At 49.6% G+C, this 22,635-nt stretch overlaps 2 protein-coding genes, 1 long non-coding RNA gene and 1 other non-coding gene across 4 annotated transcripts in view; 1 reads left to right on the forward strand and 3 right to left on the reverse strand.

The window, feature by feature from the left end:
- Positions 1–10,555, forward strand: part of LOC127055929 (uncharacterized) — a 308,434-nt gene extending 297,879 nt beyond the window's left edge. The window contains exon 3 of the long non-coding RNA XR_007775670.1: positions 10,494–10,555. This is a non-coding gene — a long non-coding RNA (uncharacterized LOC127055929). The remainder of the gene's footprint in view (positions 1–10,493) is intronic.
- LOC127055901 (zinc finger protein 558-like) overlaps positions 1–22,635 on the reverse strand; it is a 508,571-nt gene that overhangs the window by 478,450 nt on the left and 7,486 nt on the right. The gene's annotated exons all lie outside the window — the stretch shown is intronic.
- Positions 6,593–6,680, reverse strand: TRNAS-GCU (transfer RNA serine (anticodon GCU)). The gene has a single exon. It is a non-coding gene; the product is annotated as a tRNA-Ser (tRNA).
- The window catches only part of LOC127055903 (zinc finger protein 707-like), a 288,200-nt gene continuing 286,496 nt past the window's right edge, over positions 20,932–22,635 (reverse strand). Inside the window, exon 4 of the mRNA XM_050963446.1 lies at positions 20,932–20,941. The gene's annotated coding sequence lies outside the window, so the exon portion shown is untranslated. The remainder of the gene's footprint in view (positions 20,942–22,635) is intronic.

Genomic DNA, 22,635 nt, shown 5'->3' on the forward strand with positions numbered 1-22,635 from the left:
CAACCTTCAAAGAGACACATAGACAATAATACTATTTCACTCAAGTAACATCATAAATGTTAATATTCCTTTTTTGCTCTTTGAATTAAAATTATAGCAACAGACAAGACTTGTTTGCTTACATCACAAGACCTGAGCAAAAATCTCCCCTTCTACTTCTAACAATGCAGACTTGCATTTCAAAGCTCTGTTCATTTACATATCTTGCTAAGCAGTTCTTAAGGTTCACCCATGGGTCAGGTCAGTCGGTGAGGTGAGTTAATTAACTCTTTCTGGCCCTGTCACCTTTCAATGAGATATTAGATTATACTTATAATGTCACAGTGGTGGTGAGTCGACTGCTGCAGCTCCCCGTAGACTCTGCCTGCATCTCTCACCAAGCTGGAGTACAGCAGTCAAGGGGAGAGCACTCGATGTGTTGCATCTACACTAGACGCGATATATCGACCCCGCTGGATCGATCGCTGCCCACCGATTCGGCAGGTGGTATAGACATACCCCGAGTATCTGGTAATCAGAGCTGGACCCCGGAGGGGGACACATTGAAGGAACTCAGGGGTTAAGGTGCCTCTATTGTCAACTGTCAGGGCTGCTGTAGCTCAGAGGAGGGTGCTTGACTACCTGGCAGGCTTAGGTTGCCGCAAACCTGGGAGGCAGGGAGAAGTGAAGCGGTCACGGTGTGCTTGGGGTGCTCGTGCTCGGAGCAGGGGTGAGCTGGGGCGAGGGGGGGTGCTGCAGGGCAGAGCGGGGGAGTTGCCACAAGAGGGGCGCCTCAGGGTGGAGGGGGGAGCTGCCACGGGTGGGGCGCCTTAGGGCGGGAGCCGGGGGAGGAGGGCGCAAGGTGGAAGTTTCGCCTACGGCATGAAACATCCTTGCACGGGCCCTGCCCCATGCCCTGCCTGCAGCCAGCCCTGCACCCCCTGCCCTGCCCTGCCCGCAGCCATCCTCTGTCTCCATCCAGCCCTGCACCTTCTGCCCTGCCCGCACCAGCCGCATCCTCCCTGCCCTGCCTGCAGCCAGCCCCACAGCCAGCCCCTGACACACCCCCTGCCCTGTCTCCAGCCAACTCCTGCCGCTCCCCCCTGTGGCCCTGCCCCAAAGCCAGCCAGCCCCCACACACCCCCAGCCTGCACCAGCCCTGCACCCCCTGTCTGCAGCCAGCCCCGCACCCCCTACCCTGTCTCCAGCCAACCCCTGATGCACCCCCCAGCCTGAAGCCAGCCAGCCCCGCATCCCTTGCCCTGCCTGCAGCCAGACCCTACCTCCAGCCAACTCCATGTCCACTGGTGCCCTGCAGTTCCCAGGGCAGTAACCATGCACATCTGCTTCAATGAAGGGGGCAGGGAGCAGCTGGGACCCACACATGTGCACACTCTTGGGTGACCAGACAGCAAATGTGAAAAATCGGGACTGGGGTGGGGGTAATAGAATCCTAGATAAGAAAAAGACCCCAAAATTTGGACTGTCCCTATAAAATCGGGACATCAGGACACCTTAGCACACCCCCAGGACTCCTGAGTTCCATTGCTGGGTTTCCTATTGGTTCCACTGCTGGTTGTTTTCCTTTTCCTGGGGGGACTTTCGGCAAGTTGCTCCACACTCTAGGGCTCTGTCCCCAGCAGTCAAATGGGGATTTCATACTTTCCCGCTATTGGAAAGTGCTGGGAGAATCCCCCAGCAAAAGCTGCTCTGACAGTGCTAAGCAGCATCTGACCATTCAAGGTCAGAGCTCGGTACCTGGGAGGAGTGTTTGGCTCTGGGGTTTCACTTCAGCCCAGTCTAGAGAGAGGGGCCCAACCATGGAGTTTGGCTCAAGAAGACCAAGTGTCCAATTTGTTAAGGGCGTTTTGAATTCCAACCCTGTGCTCCTAAGTGCTTGGTGTCAGTTGCAAATTTTAGAAGCATGCTCTCCACTGCATTTTCCAAATCATTCATGAAAATATTGAATAGTATCGGACCGCGGACTGATCCCTGCCGGACCCACTAGGTACACCCTCTCCGTTGGACAGCCAAACATGGAGAAGGGCTCCTGGAGTCTGGGCTTTCAACCAGCTCTGCACCAACATTACACTGATTACAGCTGGACTGCATTTCCCTCGTTTGCTTGTGAGAATGTCCTACGGGACTGTGTGAAAAGCCTTAGCAACCCCAAGCTAGATCCCATCTACTGTTTACCCACCTCCACCAGGCCCAAAACCCTGCCAAAGAAGGAAAGAGGATTGGTTTGGAATGATTTGTTCTTGACAAATCCATGCTCACTAGTCCTAAGAACCAAACTATTCTGTAGGTGCTGCTGACAAACTGAGTGCTTAAGAATGTATTGCAGGATCTCTCCAGCAATGGCAGTGAGGCTAGCTAGTCTGTAAGTCTCAGGGGTCTCTTTGTTCCCCTTTTAGAGAAAGGTCCTGTCTTGTTCATGGATGGGAAGATGTTCTTTTTCAGGGATCTCAGACGAGAACTGGGGCACAGCACCTGGTTTGTCAAGGCCACAAAAAAAGGAGGCAGGAACCTCTTCTCTCCTGCTGGCAAAGAACCCCAGGTACCTGAAAGACAGGGACTCACATCCCTGAATGGGCTTTTAAAAAGGCACTGGTTAAAGATTGGCCCCGACCATTTCTTGTTTCCATAGACTAGACATTTTAGCAAACTTTAGAATTCCTTGGTGCTAAACACTGTGAAACTCCCCTTTCTCCTTCACAGAGGGCTTTAACTCCCCTTATCTCACTCAGGCTCACAACTGCCCGGAGTTTGAGAACTGTCCCTGTTCCCATTGGACTGATGGGAGGAGCCTGAGGTGCAGAGAAGGGAAGTGACCTACCCAAGCGCCTACACAGTAAGGTGGTGGCAGAGCCAGAAAGAGAAGCCACCAGTCCTGACTCCTGTTCTAACAGACAATAACCCCCCCAGAGGCAGGGATAGAGCTCAGGAATCGAGATGGTGGGGAAATTTCATTGAATCCATTTCTGTCAGAAAATCCCATTCAGGCTAATCCGGTTTGTTTCTCAAAATCATAACAAGTGGGATGAAAGTTCTTTGCAAAAATATTGTATTGCAAAACAAAAGCATCTCCTGTTTGTCAGAGTGTGTTAAATTGTCTCCTCGCACACAAAGAGGAGACACTTAGATCTCAAACATTAGATAAGATGCTTCAGTCTGAGCTAAGTCATTGCTGCTCTTAACAATTTCAAAATAAAAAAAATGCAAATAAAATAGACTATTTCAGCTATTCTATTACGTGTTAATCTGCTCTGAGTAAACGTGATAGGACACCTCATATTATGCCCTACTCCTAGTGACACTCTCCAATGGATCCCCATCCTCCACCCACCGTCAGGTAGGTAAGAGCGGATCATTATTATTTCTACTTGAAAGAGGGAGAAGCTAAGGCTGAGAAAGGAGAATTGACTTGTTTTAGGTCACACAGCCAGTCAGAGGCAGAGTTGGGAATAGGACCCAAGAGCCCTGATTTTCAAACTACCCATTGGATCTTGAATTTCAGACACTGAATGACCTGAATAAAGTGCTCTCAGATGAGCTCCAGACCAACAACAGTGACAGTAACTATTCAGCAAGTATTTGAGGAGAACTGCAATGTTAGAGAGAATCATGAACTGCTCAGAGACAACTAATGCAGAGAAGCGGCAAAATTCATCAAACATAGAACTGGTTTTGACTTATAAAGAGAAAAACAAGGACCTGAGTCTCCTCCCTGTCAATAACCCCCGGCTCAGCCAATCAGGGTAGAGACTGAGGATGGGAGGCTGAGGGATCTCACCAGAGAGCCCAAAGGATGGCCCAGGTCACCAGTGGGGATCACTTCCCGAGCAATAGTTCAGCCTCACATTTTTGGGTAGACCTCCCACAGTGAGAACTGCAGAGCACTGCCCTGCAAAAAACTAAAAAAACCACACACACACTCTCTCTCTCCCCCTCCCTCCTGGTGTTGGGAGGGGAACAGGTAAAAGGACAAAGGAAGCAAGAGAAGAGAAAGGAGGGAGGGAGCGATGGAGGAAGAGGTGAAACAAAAAGGACAAACCCTAATGTCCCCAGTGATTCTAAGGGACAAAATCCCAGGTGCAGAATAAAATTCTGCCTCCTTAAGCTCGTGTTTTCCATGCCTCGAATTCACCTGTCACCAGATGGATCAGACTGAACAGCTTTCAAACCTCCAGGAGGCTCTTACCTTCTAAACAGGGACGGCTGTTTTCTAGTAAAATCACTAAAAGGGAAGGAGAAACCTCGAAAGAGGTTCCTCCTGGTGCTCACGTCCGTGAACCCGAATACTCTCTCAGTCCTCAAAGAGAGACCTGGAGAAGGAGACTTGCTGAAGCAAAGCCACAGGGGTCTCTGAGGTTTCCCTGGCCCCTCACCCCTGTCCTGCCTTGCTGATGTCAGCATCTCTCTGTGAGGTCACCACCTCCCCACCACCTTGGACCAATAAGTCTTAGGTCCTGCAAAAGGCCTTTGTGATGTCACTGCCACATCCCTCCTTTGCTGTGCCAATGTCCTGCCCCTGGCCTGGACCTTTGGAGGTTTGAGCTACTCCCTGTGGATCACCCCACTCAAGGAGCGTTCATTCTAGTCAGCAAGCCGGCTAGACAGGAAAACATCAGACGCTGCTCCCAATGCTACACTCAGTTTTTCAGAAATTAGTCGACTTTCTGGCCAGAAGAGACCATTAGATCATCTAATCTGACCCCCTGCATGTCACAGGCCTCCTGTATGACACAAGAGCTACTTTGGGGGCAAACACATTCAAGAAAGGCATCTAGTCTTCATTAAATGACATCAGGAGATGAAGAATCCACCCCTTTCCTTGGTAGCTTGTTCCTGTGGTGAATCATCCTCGCTGTTGACTATTTGTGCCTTAGTTGTAATAGGAATTTGTCTCTTTTCACTTTCCAATCATTGGGTCTTGTTATGCCTTTCTCTGCTAGATTCAAGAGCCCTTTAATAACCAATCTTTTCTCTCCATTAAGGCACTTCAACACTTCAGCGAAGTCACCTTTCAATCTTCTTTTCATAAGCTAAACAGGTTGAGCTCTTTCAATAGCTCACTAGAAGGTATTTTTCTCCAGCCCTCAGAACATTTGGTAGCTCTTTGCTGCCCTAGCTCCAATTTCACAACATCTTTTTCAAATGAGGACACCAAAACTGAAAGCTATTCCAATATCAGTCTCACTGATGCCATGTCACCTCCTGTGACGTTATTGACATAATCTGTAACTGTGCAGATCACTGTTGCGACCACTGTTCTATATTTGCAGCCAATACTGTAGAAAGGTTGTCATGTAAGGGGTCTATGGAGAGGTTCTGATTGGCTGATTATAATGATGCTATCTCTAGATGTGTATCATTTTTGTAGTTGATGTTATGAATATTGGCTCTATGCTGCCCATATTTCAAACTTGTGCCATAATGGGGGACAAACAGCTACCTTGTTAGAAGTGGCTTTGCCAATAGATGGAACCTGGGATTTAAACTGCCCAATTGATCGCACTGTGTTTGGGATCCATTTGAATTCCTCTCCCAGGTCTTTGACACTTTCATCTCCACTCATAGCGACTCTGATAGAGGATTAAAGAAGTCAAAGCATCATCTCCAAGCACAGACAACGGAGAATGCTTTATCACATGACACTTTGAGAAGTGGATGGATAGAACGTGATGAAGATAAACTCTGCCTGGCTCAGACAAAAGATAACAGTTGTGCAGTGATGAGGAAGGAGGGAATCTCTGAGTCACCCGTCCACGGTCGTGTCTTCACAGTGCTCCCAAGCTGGAGAGTGAAGAACCCCCTCGGTCCCACCGTGAGACTGAGGAACAGGAGGCCTGTCACCCCCATTCCTGCCGTCCTGCATTCCTGGTGTCCAGCATCCCAGAGGGCCTCCGTGCCAGCAACGAAACCCAAACCGTCGTCTGGACTCCCCAGTGCTCCTCCTCAACGGCTCTAAATCAGCGGGAGAGTGGAAGGTCCTGGGCGTCGCGCCGGCACCTGGGATCCACTGCAACCTGAACAGTGGGGAAAGGTTTCTGTGTTGGGGCATTGTTTAGTGTTTTCTAGTTTCCAAGGGAGGGTTTATGGGCCTGAGCGTTAAGCTCCCAAACCCAGTCACTGTTTCATTGTACTCATTAAGTTCGCATTTTCCCCTGTTCCCCCAGCTTTCTGTACCTTTACCCTGACTACACTTACCTTTGTTTGTGCCAAACCACCTTGTCTCCTCTTTATTTTATTTACACCTCAGAAGGAGGGAGGCAAAATCCACTGGTGATAGAGACAGGAGGGAATCGAGTTTGTATCTCCTGAGAAAAGGGGCTTTTTCCTTTCCTATTTCTCCCCTACCATTTCTAACATTTTTCCTTTGAAGCGTTGCCTTATTCAGCTTGAGGAAACATTAGCTTTTAAGATAAAAACTACGAAATACAGAACTAGAGACATTTTTAGAAAATCTGGGATTTAGACATTTTATTAAAGTCGGGGGGGGGGTGTTGGAGTTTCTGAGAAGGTTTTTGTTTGCAAGAAGCAACATTGTTGTGTCTGTTATTGTACAAGTGGGGAGATGGTTGTCTATAAAGGAAGAGTCAAGACTAAATGCATCCAGTGAGGATGGGATTTGAACCCATGCATGCAGAGCACAATGGATTAGCAGTCCATCACCTTAACCACTGGGCCACCTCATCTGAGCTGTAACAAAAGGGACAGGAGGAGAAATCTAAGGCCGACAAAGATAGGGACACGAAGGAGTTTTTAAATACTAAGTGTAAGCAGGGTCTGAATGAGCTCCCCCCTCACATCTAGTGAGGAGCTGGGGAAAGACTTCAGGAACAGACCGTGTTTGCATAGACACACCTACTCTGCCTAGCTATGCAGCATGATGGGGCCGCTTCCCCAAAATGACCAGTTTGGGATGGTCTTGGGTTACAAATCACTTTAGGATTGAGTGGAATAAAATGTTATTCTCCTTCCTGTATGAGTGAAGGGCAGCAAAACAGACCTAGTCCATCCTGATGGAGGGGTAGATGGGTGAGGAATAGCTTTTATTGGACTGCAGAGAAGGATTGAGGACATCACGCTAAAACAGTGGTCCCCAAATATTTCACATTGTGCCCTCTTAGCCATGGCTGTGGCCCCTCGGAAGCCACGGTCGAGAAGCAGGGCTGGGAGTGGGGCTGTTGCTTGCTGGGGAGAGGGGTGGCGGACAGGGGCAAGGGGGTCATCGCTGGGCTGGGAGCCAGAGGCCCAGACTGAGGTGGGGTTGGGAAGAGCTTGGGACAGAGTGGGGCTGAGTGGTGCTTCCTCCCTGCCCTCCATGGGGGCTGACTCAGGCCCTGAGGTGCCCCCATGAATGTTCCTTTGTGTCTCCCTAGGAGTCATACCCCCACATTATGGGGACCACTGAACCTACTCGCTAAGCAGGGGCTAGTGATGACCAAAGCCCAGGGAAAGGGAGAACAAGTGTGGGGGCCCCAGCACCAGAACCATGCACCCCCTTCTGTCTGTGGCTCTTGCCCCCTTCCACCCATAGCCCCATCCACTATCACCTCTGTTCCACCCCTTCCCCCACCAGCCCCACCCTGTCACTCCTTTACCCCTGCCCCCTGCGGCCCTGAGACCAGAGAAGCTCCGTACCCCTGCTGCAGCCCCTGGGCCGTAGCAGGGAGTGGGAGCTCCTCCAGCCCTGGGGCTGAACATAGGGGAGACTTTTGCAGGGTGGCCTAATTTGGCCGGGGGTCCCAGTCATGGGCCCCACTGTCCCCTTGGTGATGCAAGGTTGGGGAGACTTGAGCCCCCCGACCTCCATTACGTGCGCCCAGGCTACCAGCTGCTCAGTGTGGGGCCAGTCTCCCTGTGTTTTCTGCCTGCTTGTGCTGGGGAGCCTGGCCGGCACTAGGGGTGGGGCCCCAGCAGCCCACCCAAGGCTCCAGGGGGGTCAAAGGGCACCGTGTGGCAGTGCAAAGGTGCTCACTGCTCTCCCCTGCCCCAATGCTCCTCCATGGGCCCATAGAGGGTTGGGGGAGTGAGGAGCAACAACTATGTGCTCCATGCGTCCTGGTCACTTTCCCCACCTGGGCTGTGCTGTGAGGGGAGCATCAGAAGCTGTTGCTCTCTGCCCTCCCCTTATGCAGCCCAGCTGAGGGAAAGTGACCTGGATGCAGGGAGCTCGGAATGACGTCACTTCTCATCTCCCACCACCACAGCCCCTATGGGCTACCCGGAGGAGCAGCATCCCAGGGAGGAGCAATGCTAGCTGCTCCATGCACACAGATCATTGTCCGCACGTGGGTGCAGGAGGGGGCGCAGGGTTGGGGACAAAAGAGCGGGGGAAGGGGTTTGGGGTGAAAGGGGGTGCAGGAGAGGGGGCAGTGGCTGGGTGGGCACAGGAGGGGGTTGCAGGGGATTAGGGGGTGAAGGGAATTCAGGTAGGGGGCAGTGGCTGGTGGCACAGGAAGGGGGTGCAGGGGTTAGGGGTGAAGGGGGTGCAGGAGAGGGGGAGTGGCTGGTTGCACAGGAGGGGGCAGTGGCTGGTGGCACAGGATTAGGGTGAAGGGGGTGCAGGAGAGGGGCAGGGGTTGGGGCGCAGGGGTTAGGGGTGAAGGGGGTGCAGGAGAGGGGCAGTGGCTGGTGGCACAGGAGGGGGCAGTGGCTGGTGGCACAGGAAGGGGTGCAGGGGTTAGGGGTGAAGGGGTGCAGGAGATGGCAGTGGCTGGTGGCACAGGAAGGGGTGCAGGGGTTAGGGGTCAAGGGGGGTTCAGGAGGGGGCAGTGGTTGGTGGCCACAAGAGGGGAGTATGGGAGTTAAGGGCCCAAAAGGGGACACAGTGTAGGGGTTTAGGGCACAGGAGGGGGCAGGAGTTGGGGTGAGGAGGCACAAGGGTTGGGAGTGCCGGAGCTAGGGGGTAAAGGGAGAGGGGGATCGTCCAGGGGCGATGGGGAAGTGCCAAAGTCTAAGTTTTTACCAGGGCACCATTTCCCCTAACGCTGATCCTTGGTAACAATTTCTTGCTGGGACAGGGAGGGGAGAGAGATGAGGGCGTTTTCTCTCCTGTTTCTTTCCTCTCCTTTTCTGCTCCTTCCTTTCAATTCCAGAATCCTCCCTTGTGTTTCAGACTGTGCAGTGACGCCCTTCCCAACCCCAGGCCTCTGGAGGCCTTTGGAGCAGAAAGATCCCAGGAGCTGAGGGTGAATCCAGGAGTGAGTAGCTGGCAGGAAAGGAGTCCTAGCAGTTCTTCTGGGAGCACAGGTGAGGAATGACTCCCCCTTCCCTAGATTCTCCCCATGGGAACAGGGAGGGTTGTGTGATAAATTCCTGTAACTCTTCTGCCCCTCTGAGTTGGCAGAAACAAGGGCTGGGTTCAGTATCTAGGGGTTCTGCTTCAATAAAACAATACAAAACTGGCTCGAGCCCCCACCCAGTGACCTGGGACAATTACACATCACCCCCCTGGGTGCCTCTAGGAGGCAATACTTCCCCTCTTGCAAGCAGGGAGTCTGAGCCGCTCCACTCCACCAGCCATTCCATGAACCACTCCAGTGGTCCCTGCAAACTGCTCTGCTGGGGGCAGCAAAGAGCCACCAAATGTTCTGAGGGCTGGAGAAAAATGCCTTCTAGTGAGTAGTGGAAAGAGCTCGACCTGTTAGCTTTATCAAAAGAAGATTGAAAGGTGACTTCACTGAAGTATTGAAGTGCCTTCAGGGAGAGAAAAGATTGGGTATTAAAGGGCCTCTTTAATCGAGCAGAGAAAGGCATAACAAGACCCAATGGCCGAAAAGTGAAAAGAGGAAATTCATATTACAAATAGGGGGCCCCCACAAAAATTCAGCAGTGAGGATGATTCACCACAGGAACAAGCTACCAAGGAAAGTGGTGGATTCGTCATCTCCTGATGTCATTTAATGAAGACTAGATGCCTTTCTGGAATGTTTTTGCCCCCAAAGTAGCTCTTGTGTCATACAGGAGGCCTGTGATATGCAGGGGGTCAGATTAGATGCTCTAGTGGTCTCTTCCGGCCATAAAGTTGACTAATTTCTGAAAAACAGAGTCGTAGCATTGGAGAGCAGCGTCTGATGTTTTTCCTGTCTAGCCAGGCTTGCTGCCTAGAACGAACACTCCTTCGGTGGGGTGATCCACAGGGAGTAGCTCAAACCTCCAAAGTGCCTGGCCAGGGGCAGGGACATTGGCACAGCAAGGGAGGGGTGTGACAGTGACATCACAAAGGCCTTTTGCAGGACCTCAGACTATTGGTCCAAGTGTGGTGGGGAGGTGGTGACCTCACAGAGAGATGCTGACATCAGCCAGGCAGGACAGGAGTGAGGGGCAGGGAAACCTCAGAGACCCTTGGGGCTTTGCTTCAGCAAGTCTCCTTCTCCGGGTCTCTCTTTGAGGACTGAGAGAGTATTTGGGTTCACGGACGTGAGCGCAGGAGGAACCTCTTTTGAGTTTTCTCCTTCCCTTGTAGTGATTTTACTAGAAAACAGCCCGTCCCTGTTTAGAAGGTAAGAGCCTCCTCGAAGGAAGGGGTATCATGGGGGTGTCACAGTTCAGATGCCAATGCCCCCCACCGCCCCCACTGTAAAGAAGCTCCTGCCACTGCTCTGTGTTTTGCAGGGCTGGAGAGAGCAGCATCCACGGCAGAGATTTGCTCCCTGGCTGCCGGAGCAGAGCAGCAGGCTTAGCTGTCAGAACTTCCTGGAGCTATGAAACTGGGAGGGTCCATGGCTCTGTAGCAGAAGCAGGGCAGGCGAGTTCACGGCAGGCATTATGGGATACTGGAGGAGGCCAGTTATGGTTATATAATGAACGGCAGCATCTACACTGGCACTCTGTCCCTTTAAGTTTGCTGCAAAAAGCTCTAGGCCTCTCATTGAAGTGGTTTTTATTTTGTCACCAAAACAGGGCAGTTTTGTCACCAGATGTGGCATTGCAGTGTGTACACCTAGCCACGAGCTGCCGACCGAAGGGGAGTTGTGAGTTTTTCACTAGACCTGAGCAATATAATTCTGCTGAAATAATTTTGTAGTGCAGACCTGGCCAAAGATTTACACACACACACACACACACACACACACACACACACACACAGCTTGAAGGAAAACCTCATCTGCTCCTCCGCTTTGCAGAATCCAAACACAAGCAAAGCTTGTCAGGTCCTGGTGGAGATGGCAGGGAGTCAGGTGTGGTCAGACACTGTGTTTTAACCAGATGCAAGCACCATGGCTTAGCTGGCTAAAGCACTTGCCTTGTAAGCAGGAGATCCTGGGTTCAGGTCCCTAGGGGAGTGGCTTTTGGGGTACATGGTATTGGCTACTGTCAGAAGACAAGATTCAGAGCTAGATGGGCCTTCGGCCTAGCCCAGTGTGGTTTTTCTTATGGTTTAAATTATGCTCAGAGCCACTGATAATAGAGTTATTGAAAGTTTGGGAGATAAGAGCTGATAGGACAGTGGTCCAGTCCCCTCGCAGCTGACCCCCTCCCTCTGAGACAGGGGCAGGTCTGAGCTCTCGCACCAAATGCTCATTGTGGCTGCCAGAATCTGTGGGCAGCTCATTTAATTTGCAATTGAGGGTTGAGTCCTGCTTTGTGCCCAGTGTCGGAGAATGAAAATCCTAAACCTGCCCTTTGAAACAACAAAAGCAGCAGGACAGTGTTATTGTCCCCTGCCCCAAAGCAGACAGACCAATGGAGAAATGCCACTGAGTCCACGGTAATACTCCACTGCCATTTTACCTTTTTTGCTTGCTAAACTCGCTCCCAACCTTGTGGGGTCCCAGACCCCGGTATTGAGCCTGAGCTGAGATGTCTACACTGCAAATTTACCACCCCCACGGCCCAAGCCCCAGGAGCCGGAGCTGGCATGGGGCAGCCCCTGGATGTTTCATTGCAGTGGGACATAGCCTAGCATTATGTCCTACACTGCCATTAGCACACCCAAGTCACTATTCTCAAACCCTGGGTCAGCTGATTCAGGCTTGTGGGGCTTGTGCGACAGGGTAATAAAAATTACAGTGTAGACACTTGGGCTTGAACCCAGCCTCTGAGACTCCACAAGGGGTGAGGTCTCCGAGCCTGGGCTCCAGTCTGAGCCCAAATGTCCTACACTGCAGTTTTTAGCCTCACAACCCTGAGCCCCAGGAGCCCAAATCAGATCATCCAGGCCAGCCAGGCCCAGGGATTTTATCTCAGTATAGCTGCACTCTCAGGGTACGTCTACATTGCAATGCAAGCCCAGGGTTAGCAGAAGTCACGTCAGCAGCCCCAACACATAAACCTAAACTATGAGGAAAAGACCCACCCACAGAAAAGCTGGGTAGTGTCCTTCTCCCCTAAGGTTCGTAAGTCCAGCAACCAAAAGTCATTTAACATGAGCCATCTCCTCTCTGCACCCCAACTCACAGCTGTTGTCCTTAGTCAGTGCAAGCCCAGAGGTGCCTCTGTAGGGTTCATCTGCCATCCTGGGTGGAAAAGGGGGAAAAATAAGAAGGCACCGTACTCACCTATGTTGTCTAGGTACTCACTCACCCCTCCACAACCAGCCCTGTCCTAAAGCTTGGTCTAACACATACATTTTAGCATGAGGACTCAGGCCCCAGCCCACTTGGCTTTGGAACCAATGTCCCCTGCCTAGCAAGTGCTATTGAATGAGGGTGAGTCCCTCCATTCTGGATTCTGCCAAGCAACAAGTTTCTGCTGCCCTTCGATTCACACAACAAGGACAACAACCCTTTATTTCTCCTGTCCCAATAACAAGGAGACTGGGAATCCAACACCAGCCAAAAGTGATCATTTTGACAAGCAACCCAACATATTGCCAACATACTGTAAAATCCACATGAAGACTCATTACACGAAACCTTGCAAGAAAAATCTTCCTTAGGGGGTCTGAAGCACCTGCTGCTGGGGGGAAGGAAGGAGCTGTGGGTTGAGATGAGGGACACTGGGAATAGGAGGGGGTTGTGGGTTGGGACAAAGGAGAAGGGTTGAAGAGGAGCAGGCTCTGGTTGGGAGTGAGGAGCAGTGAGCATAGGAGGGACTGAGGGTTGGGGACTGAGGGGCACTGGGCAAAGAGGGGACATGGTCTTAGGCTGAAGAGTATCCTCATTTGGGGATCCAGCAGAACAGGGGAAGGCAGCAGGTGATCTAATTCCATAGGGATATTTTGTGTGTGTGCGTGCAGGGGAGGAACATGCTACTATGCCCAGAGGCCTTTATTCTCCAGCCTGCAAGGACAGAGGGGCTGTCAGGAAGTTGCCCCTTCAATCCCCCACACACAAAGGCCCTTCTTAGAAAAGGCAAATCCTGAAGAGAAAAAACATCAAAGAAGACTCCAGAAAGACAGATTTTTAAGATATAATGAGTAGTTTATTATCTGACCAGGACTTGAACCCTCAGATTAAAAGTCCTGATACTTTACCAACTGAGCTAGTCAGACTCACAAACAAATACAGCAAGGTTGGTGCAGAGGAGAAACTAGTCAAGGAAACGAAAGCAGGAAACAATAGGCGGAAACCTGCTGCTCTCTCTGGCCTGGTCAACACTACGAGTTTATGTCCAATTTAGCAGCATTAAATCACATTAACCCTGCATCCGTCCACACAAAGAAGCCCTTTATATTGATATAAAGGGCTCTTAATACCGGTATCTGTACTCCTCCTTGATGACGAGTAGTGCTGAAATCAGTATTGCCATGTCAGATTAGGGTTAGTGTGGCTGCAATTTGACGGTATTGGTCTCTGGGCGCTATCCCACAGTGCACCATTGTGACTGCTCTGGACAGCAATCTGAACTCGGATGCACTGGCCAGGTAGACAAGAAAAGCCCCGTGAACTTTTGAATTTCATTTCCTGTTTGCCCAGCGTGGAGCGCTGATCAGCACAGGTGACTATGCAGTCCCAGAATCAAAAAAGAGCTCCAGCATGGACTGTTCGGGAGATACTGAAGCTGATCTCTGTATGGGGAGATGAATCTGTTTTATCAGAACTCCGTTCCAAAAGACGAAATACCAAAACATTTGAAAAAATCTCCAAGGCTATGATGGACAGAGGCCACAATAGGGACTCAACGCAGTGCTGAAACTTAAGGAACTGAGACAAGCGTACCAGAAAGTCAAAGAATGAAATGGACGCTCATGGAGGGAGGGGCGACTGAGGATTGTAGCTATCCCACAGTTCCCGCACTCTCCAAAAACCATTTGAATTCTTGGCTGAGTTCCCAAAGCCTGAAGGGTCAAAAACATTGTCGCGGGTTGTTCAGAGTATATGTCGTTCCCCCGCCTCCTGCCCCCATGAAAGCAAAGGGAAAAAAATCCTCTCTCACCTTTTTTCAATGTCACTGTATGTCTACTGGATGCTGCTGGCAGATGTGGTGCTGGAGCACTACACAGCAGCATCCCCTTCCCTTCCCTTGCGGACGGCAGACGGTACAGTAGGACAGGTATCCATCATCGTCGTCCCGTGAGTGCTCCTGACTGGCCTCGGTGAGGTCGGCCGGGGGTGCCTGGACAAAGATGGGAATGACTCCCAGGTTCATTCATAGCAGCTGGAGGCTGCGCTCCCCTCCCCCCTTTGATCCCTGCTTGCAGAAGCAATAAAGTCAGTGTTGTTTCAAATTCCTGCATTCTTTATTACTTCATCACACAAATGGGAGGATAACTGCCATGGTAGCCCAGGAGGGGTAGGGGAGGAGGGAAGCAATGGGTAGGGTTGTTGCAGGGGCACCCACTAGAATGGCATGCAGCGCATCATTTCTGCGGGATCTCTAGGGCTCTGACCCGGAGCGCCCGTTTGCCCCTCTGGTTCTTTAGTAGGCTTGCCTGATAGTCTAGGCAGAACTGACTCTCCATTAGACAAAACTTAAAGAAGAGAATGACCTGGGGAGTCATTCCTATTTTTGTCCATAAGCCCGTGGCCGACCCCATCGAGGCCAGCCAGGAGCACCCATGACAGCAGCAGATGGTGCAGTATAACTGGTAACTGTCATTGTCAACTTGCAAAGCAGCAGACGGTACAGTAGGGCATGGTAACCATCTTTGCTAACTTGCAAAAAGCAAGGGGATGCTGCTGTGTAGCACTGCAGTACCACGTCTGTCAGCACTATAAAGAAGACATACGGTGACAGTGAAAAAAGGCTGAACGGGCTCCATGGTTGCTGTGCTATGGCGTCTGCCCGGGCAATCCAGGGAAAAGGGCGCAAAATGATTGTCTGCTGTTGTTTTCATGGAGGGAGGATTGAGTGATGACATTTACCCAGACTCACTCATGACACTGTTTTTGCCCCATCAGGCATTGAGATCTCAACCCAGAATTCCAATGGGCAGGGGAGACTGCGGGAACTATGGGACAGTTACCCACAGTGCAACGCTCTGGAAATTGTATAAAGTCGAGGACACAGGCCCATACTAAGCACATTAATTCGGCGGTGTGCGTCCATGTACCAAGGCTAGCATCAATTTCCCTGGCCAGGCCCTTTGGAGGTTTGAGCTACTCCCTGTGGTCACCCCACTCAAGGAGCGTTCGTTCTAGGCAGTAAGCTGGCTAGACAGTAAAACTTCAGATGCTGCTCCCAATGCTACACTCAGTTTTTCCGAAAACTAGTATCTGTAAAATTAGTCTACTTTCTGGCCAGAAGAGACCATTACAGCATCTAATCTGACCCCCTGCATATCACAGGCCTCCTGCATAACACAATAGCTACTTCTGGGGGAAAGGCATCTAGTTTTCATTGAATGACTTCAGGGGATGGAGATTCCACCACTTTCCTTGGTAGCTTGTTCCTGTGGTGAATCATCCTCGCTGTTGACTATTTGGGGCTTAGTTGTAATATGAATTTGTCTCTTTTCACCTTCCAATCATTGGGTCTTGTTATGTCTTTCTCTGCTCCATTCAAGAGCCCTTTAATACCCAATCTTTTCTCTCCATTAAGGCACTTCAACACTTCAGTGAAGTCACCTTTCAATCTTCTTTTGATAAGCTAAACAGATGGAGCTCTTTCAATAGCTCACTAGAAGGCATTTTTCTCCAGCCCTCAGAACATTTTGGTGGCTTTTTGCTGCCCCAGCTCCAATTTCACAGTATCTTTTTCAAATGAGGACACCAAAACTGGAGACAGTATTCCAATATCAGTCTCACTGATGCCGTGTCACCTCCTGTGATGTTATTGACATAATCTGTAACTTTATAGATCACCATTGTGACCACTGTTCTATATTTGCAGCCAATATGATAGAAAGGTTGTTGTGAAAGGGGTCTATGGAGAGGTTCTGATTGGCTGATTATAATTATGCTATCTCTAGATGTGTATCATTTTTGTAGTTGACTTTATGAATATTGGCTCTATGCTGTCTGTATTCAAACTTGTGCTATGCTTCCGAGGAACACCCCAGCCAGACAAGTTGGTGTCAGTTCTGCCTAGCCTGCTTGATGGCCCATTAAGGACCATCAGCTCTACAATCAACCCATTGAGAGAAGGTAGATATGCCTTGTGGCTCAGCAAGGTATGCAGGGACCTGCCTATGGACAAAACTCAAAGGTTTTTCTATGCCACGTGCTGGATAGAGTGTCCTTGGGACAAAGAAAACAAAGACCACATGGCAAGAGACTGTAAAAGGCTGATGCCTCGTCTCCATCTTGTCCAGTCCTGCTTCATACCTCTGAAGGGACTTTGCTACAAACTGAAGCTCTGTACAAGGGACTGAAAGACCCATCCCAGCTGTGGATGGACTCCAGAGACTTGATTTGAACCTGCAGTTTATTCCATCACTGCTACAAGCCTGAACCAAGAACTTTGCCATTACTGTGTGTGAAGGGTTAAAATTCATGTGCATATTATATAACAACCTGGTCTATGGATTGTGCCAGCTCTTTTCCAGACCCAAAGTCCAGAGTATAATCAAGGGACCAGAAGCCTAGCAAATAGTGACCAGCTAAAAGAAAGCTGGGTAAACAGAAAGCCTTGCTTGCTAAGATAGGTTTGGTCAGCAAATTGCCAGGTGTTGGAGCTAAGAACTAAAGAATTGTATCTTATTCAGAGTTGCAGATTGAACAAAGAATCCCTGTTCCTATTGTGTAAGTCTCTTCTGTAGGGAGACGTTCTTCCCAGAGATCCAACCTTGAGTTTATGAAAAGTTGGCAGATGTCAATATAAGATATGGCATCCTTCCACCTCCCTTCCCAGGGACCAATGCCTTGCCTTAAGACACACAGAAAACAATCTTTATTGCCATATACTTTCACTGTTTCTTTGCTTTAAACTCTAGGAATGTACCTGGAGGACAATCAAAGGAGTTGCTCCTTTCCTATGGACCTCAAATCAGAATTCAGCATAGATATTTTATACTAATAACATTTTATCAAAGTATTCATGAAATGTTAACTTGCTAACTTGAGACCATGGGTGGAGACATTATGTAACCTGTTAACCTTTGGCTACTGTGCTTATCATGTCTTGCTGCAAAACCTATCCCAGAGTTTGGAACTCCCTACCCCGTCTCTCTAAGGGTCCACCCACCCCATGGAAAATCTATATATTCTATTGTAATCAATTAACAGTGTCTCTGAGCCTAATAAGCAAGGTGACACTCTGCCAGTTCTGCTGTGTAATAAACTTCCTATTCTTGCCCTGTACATGGTGGAGATTTATGTCCTTCACAGACACCTGCTGAGCAAAGAGGAGATTCAGCATCCAGCTTGGCTGAATGTGTCTTCTCTCCCCACAGCTTGGTGATCTTCTGAGGAAATGGAGAAGACTGCCTTTGCCTAGCTGTACATTGCTTGCAAAAGAAACAAGTCTTTTTTGGTGGCAAGTATTGAAAGGAGCCATTAGACAAATGTGGAGACAGGAAAAATGTTCCCCCAACTCAACTAGCATCTGTGGATGCTGAAGTCACAACACAAGTGCTAAACAGTATATGAGCACAGGCTGATGTCAGAAGAGTCTATACCAAAGCCTTTTCCACCAGCAGGGCCTCTCTGTGCGCAGAACTCCTGGTAGTGTGATGGCTGCAGGCAGTGGAGAACTCTATTTTGGCATCTCTTTGTCAGTGAACATCTACAGAGGCTGTTTTAAAGGTCTTTAGATAGTGATCTTTGGGAAGAGCTGGCTGAAGTGTCTTCCTAGTAACCAGAAGATCCTGGCTTGGCCTGCCAGTTCTTCCGTGCAAGTCTTGAGGGAAATGGGGAATGTCTGTAGTTTGGAATTGCAGGTGTTGTCGTGGACCATCAAAGGGAACAGTTGCAAGTATTTTCTCAAGGCAGGCCACTGTGCTTGGGTGGCTAAAGCACCTGTCTAGTAAACAGGAGATCCTGGGTTCAACTCCCAGTAGTACCTTGCTCTATGGGTTTTTGTCTCCTCTGCTCACATTTTCCTGTGTCTTTCTAGGAAACAGAAGAGACCTCCCTTGGAATCCAAGGAACTGCTAAGGAAAAGGCTTCCTTGGAGAGAAACATTGGAAAGAATCAAATCACAAGCCTGGAGTTGATGAAAAGGCTGCTGTGACTGGCATTGGCATGGTGGTTGCTTTGACTGCAATTGCTGCAACACAAAAGCCTGCACCACACGTCCTTGTGATTCGCTGGGGATGTCACACACAGATGTCATGTCAACTTCCTTTTGATTGTCACTGATGAAAAATGGAGCAGCTGGAAGAAAAGTCCCAGAGGCACTTGCCAGGTAAAGTAGAGGTTAGAGATGCAGCACCCAGTGGTGCCTTGCCAAATCTGTCCACTCCTCACACTTTTTGGTCAATCTTTTGAAGAAGCAGAGAAGACTGCCTCTGCCTTGCAATGCAAATGCTTCCAAAGAAACCGGTCATTTTTTTCTGACAAGTGTTGGAAGAGGCACCTAAGAAAAAGTGGAGACAAGGAAAAGGTCATCGTAACTCAACTTGCATCCATGACTCTTGAGGCCACAACGCAGAGCACTGAGCACTGTACGACCACAGCTGGGGACAGAAGGGCCTTTTTCAAAGGCATTTTCCACTAGCAGGGTCTTCTCTGTGCACAGAATTTCTGATAGTTTGATGTCTGCTGGCACTGGAGATCACTATTTTGGCATCTCTCTCTCTGTCTCAGTGAGCACCCGCTGTGGTTGTTGAAAGTCTGTGATGGGATCTATGGGATGCAACCTGAACAGTGGACCCCCTGAGCCCTTTTGTCCCACCACCTGGACTCCCTCTCACACATGTGATGCTGAGACAAGCTTGTGAATCTCTGGCAGATATCGCACTTACACAGACATCCGTAGGTAGGGACACAGCCAACTGAATTACAAGAATGCTTCTGCAGCCACTCATAACACTAATGATAGAAAGTCGCCCCCCCCCCTACAGCTCTGCAGCCTTGCACCTGGATCATACCATCTTGCCTTAATCAGAAGCCTGATCAGTGTGAGTTTATTACACAGGGTCCACCCCTCCCTCACTGTGAATAGTACATGAACCAGCCTTGTAATGGAGCTGAGATTTCCCAAGAACTTCAAGCAAAATACACCAGTTTAAGTAGAGCATAAAACAGATTTATTAACTATAGAAAGATGGAGTTTTAAGGATTATAAGTGGTAGGAATAAAAGATCAAAGTAAATTACCATGGAAATTAAAGATAAATTCACAATCTAAACTTTACACCTTATTACACTAGGGCGTAGTTCAGTTATGCACACAGGAAGGCTTAATGCTCGAGCTGCTGCACATGCTGGGCAGGCTTAAGGTCGGGCTCCCCATGGCAGGAGAGAAGAAGACTCGGCCCCTGGAGGGGCAGGCTGGGGCTTCCTGGATCCCATTTGCTCACAGCCAGCGCCCTGCCCCCACTCCCAAGTCATCCATGGTGCCCCCAGGTCGGCCAGAATGGAGCAGCAGTTTTCACTGCACTACGTCCACTTATGGTTTGCAGGCAACTCCCAGACTCACCACAGTCCACCATCTCGGCCAGAAAGGAGCCCACTCAGCCTCACCATTGCTGCTTTTCCTTCTCCCCAGAACCCCGCTTCTCCTGGGCTGCAAGTAGCCATCCCTGGGATGCCAACAGGCAGGCCACAGGGGTCTGTCTCCCAGCAGCCAACTGCACCTCCATGGGTTCAGCCCTCAGAAGGGCAGGTGGGGGTTTCCTGGATCACAGTTGCTCACAGCCAGCCCAGCCTCCACCTCTAAAACCATCAGTCATGCCCCCAGGTTGGCCATAAAGGAGCGCCATTCTCCACTTGGACTCAGCTTTGCTTGTTTTCCTTTCACCCAGAACCTCCCTTCTTCTCCTGGGCTGCAAGTAGCCACTCCTGGGAAGCCAAGAGGCAGGCACAGGATTCTACCTCCCAGCAGCCAACCACACCTCCCCCAGGCTTTGCAGAATGAAGGGTGGTGCTCTACTAACCCCACTTAGCCGCACAGCTTCTTCCCTGCCTTCCTCAGCTCAACTTTCCTCTATTGCCCCATTCCTGCCTCACTTCCTCCTTTGGCCAGTCACGCAAAGGAGCCCAGCAGGAAGTGAGAGCCTCTATAGGCCAACCTCCAACAGCAGAGGTGGCCCAAGCCACAAGCCTCCAAATGGTGACTGGCCCTAACTACTCTAGGTTCTCCAGCCTGACACCAAGGTGCTTTCTCCACTGCTGTCAGCATCCTCTGTCATGCAGGGGTTGGAGTTATCCCAGGGACAGGCCAATAGGAGGAGTGCCCTTTCTCAGCTACACCCCAAGCACATTCTGGTTTGGGTAGAGAAGGCTCAGGGTTTGAGAGAAGGCTGGGGGTAGGAAGCTTCTGTTCATTTATGCTGGACCTAACCCCAGTTTTACTTGAGTAAAGAGGAGATATTTGACATTGTGTGATGCTGCTCCTGTGCTCTGTTCCCAAAGTGTTCTGCAGCAGAGGAGGGTCTCTGGTAGTATGTATGTTACTGGCCTATTGGGGTGATGCTGAAACAGGACAGGGTACAGATGGCATTGTGGGGGTGGCATGAACCTTCACTCTTCATTTCCCCTTCCAAGAACAGAAGGGACAGGAATCCTTACCCAGCAAGACCATCGTCTCATAGTTCCCCTGCATGACATCTCTGTAGAGTGCTCTCTGAGTGGGGTCCAGCAGAGTCCCCTCTTCCGTGGAGAAATACACAGCCACCTCCTTGAAGGTCACCGGCCCCTGAAAGAGCAGGAGTCCAATACTCAGTACCTGCTGACCCACTCACAACCCCACTATTCACGGAACAGCAGCACCAGGGAAATGGAAGCTCCGGGAGGCACATGTTAACAGAGTCCCACCCCACCTTGCTTACAGCAGCCAGGAGGCATCAGAGGGTAGAAAGAGAGAACCTTTGTGTCTCCCATCTGACAGACAGAAGCAGGGTATTCATATTTATCACATAGCTACTAGCCAGAGCTTAATACAGGAGATGGGGCTGTCTCTGGACCCTGATAGTGGCTCCCTGGTAGGAATCCAAGCACTCTCCAAATAAAATATATGGAAGAAAGGGGAAGTCAATCATAGAGAATAGAAGTTAGAAGGTCAGAATTGTAGTGCCCATTAACAAAGGTTTAGAGAAAATAGAGCCTATCAAACTAACGGGATATCCTTATTGGATGAGATCAAAAGTTTGGTTGCAGCTAATAGTATTGATGTAATATACCTAAACTTCCGTAAGGGACATGACTTGATTAGCACAATATTTTTACTAAAAAAAACTAGAATGATACAAAATAAACACGGCATACATTAAATAGATTAAAAACTCTGATAGTAAATGGGGAACCATGATCGAGTGGATTTCTTTCTAGCAGGTTCCTGCAGGGATTGGTTCTTGGCCCTGTGCTATTTAACATTCTTATCCATGACTTAGAAGAGAGTACAAAATCATCACTGATAAAGTTTACAGTTGCCACAAAGATCGGGGTTGGTGGTAATTAATGAAATGTCAGTAGATTCAGGCTCCATCACTGAGAGTCTGGGAAGTTGTCCCAGCCCTGGCTGGAGGGTTATTTCCTGTTCCACAAAGAGGGGAAGTTCCATTCCCAACTCCTGTGCCTTGAAATTAGGACCTATCTGACACTACACCCCCATATTCATCATAGTGGCATGATTATAATATGATTAGGACATAATTATGATCTCTTTTGTAGAAGATGCATCATGTGTGGTGTCACTGGAAAAGTTCTGATTTGCTGAATATGATTATCCTATTTGTGTGCACATATCATGTTCGTATCTGAAGTTATGGATATTGACTCTGTATCTGTATTTCAAATGTGCTTACTCTGGGTAACACCCACAATAAGCCTTTCAGGTACAACAATGAAGAAGCCAGACAGTGCTGATGGCTCAACAAAGACAATGGACTGTGGAAGAGCTTAGCCTTCCTGTGAATGTTTCAGCCAGCCTATGAGTCATGGCTACTATGACTCAGCAGGGCCTGTGACCAGACCACATGACACTAAACTCCATTTTAGTACCTGTATTTTTCCACAAACTGGACTAGGAACTGAGTTTGGAACAAAAGGTTCCCACCATATGGAAAAGCTACATAAGGTGGGGTGAGACATCATCTCTTGGCCTCATTCTCCACACAAGAGAACTTCTGGAAACACCTGAGAAACAAAAACGGATGTGGGGGAAGTGCTGCTCCCAGGATCAAGAGATTTCTAGCTTGTGTACAGAAACTTGGGGGACT

The sequence above is a fragment of the Gopherus flavomarginatus genome, chromosome 7 (assembly GCF_025201925.1).
Source record: "Gopherus flavomarginatus isolate rGopFla2 chromosome 7, rGopFla2.mat.asm, whole genome shotgun sequence".
Taxonomy (NCBI): domain Eukaryota; kingdom Metazoa; phylum Chordata; order Testudines; family Testudinidae; genus Gopherus; species Gopherus flavomarginatus.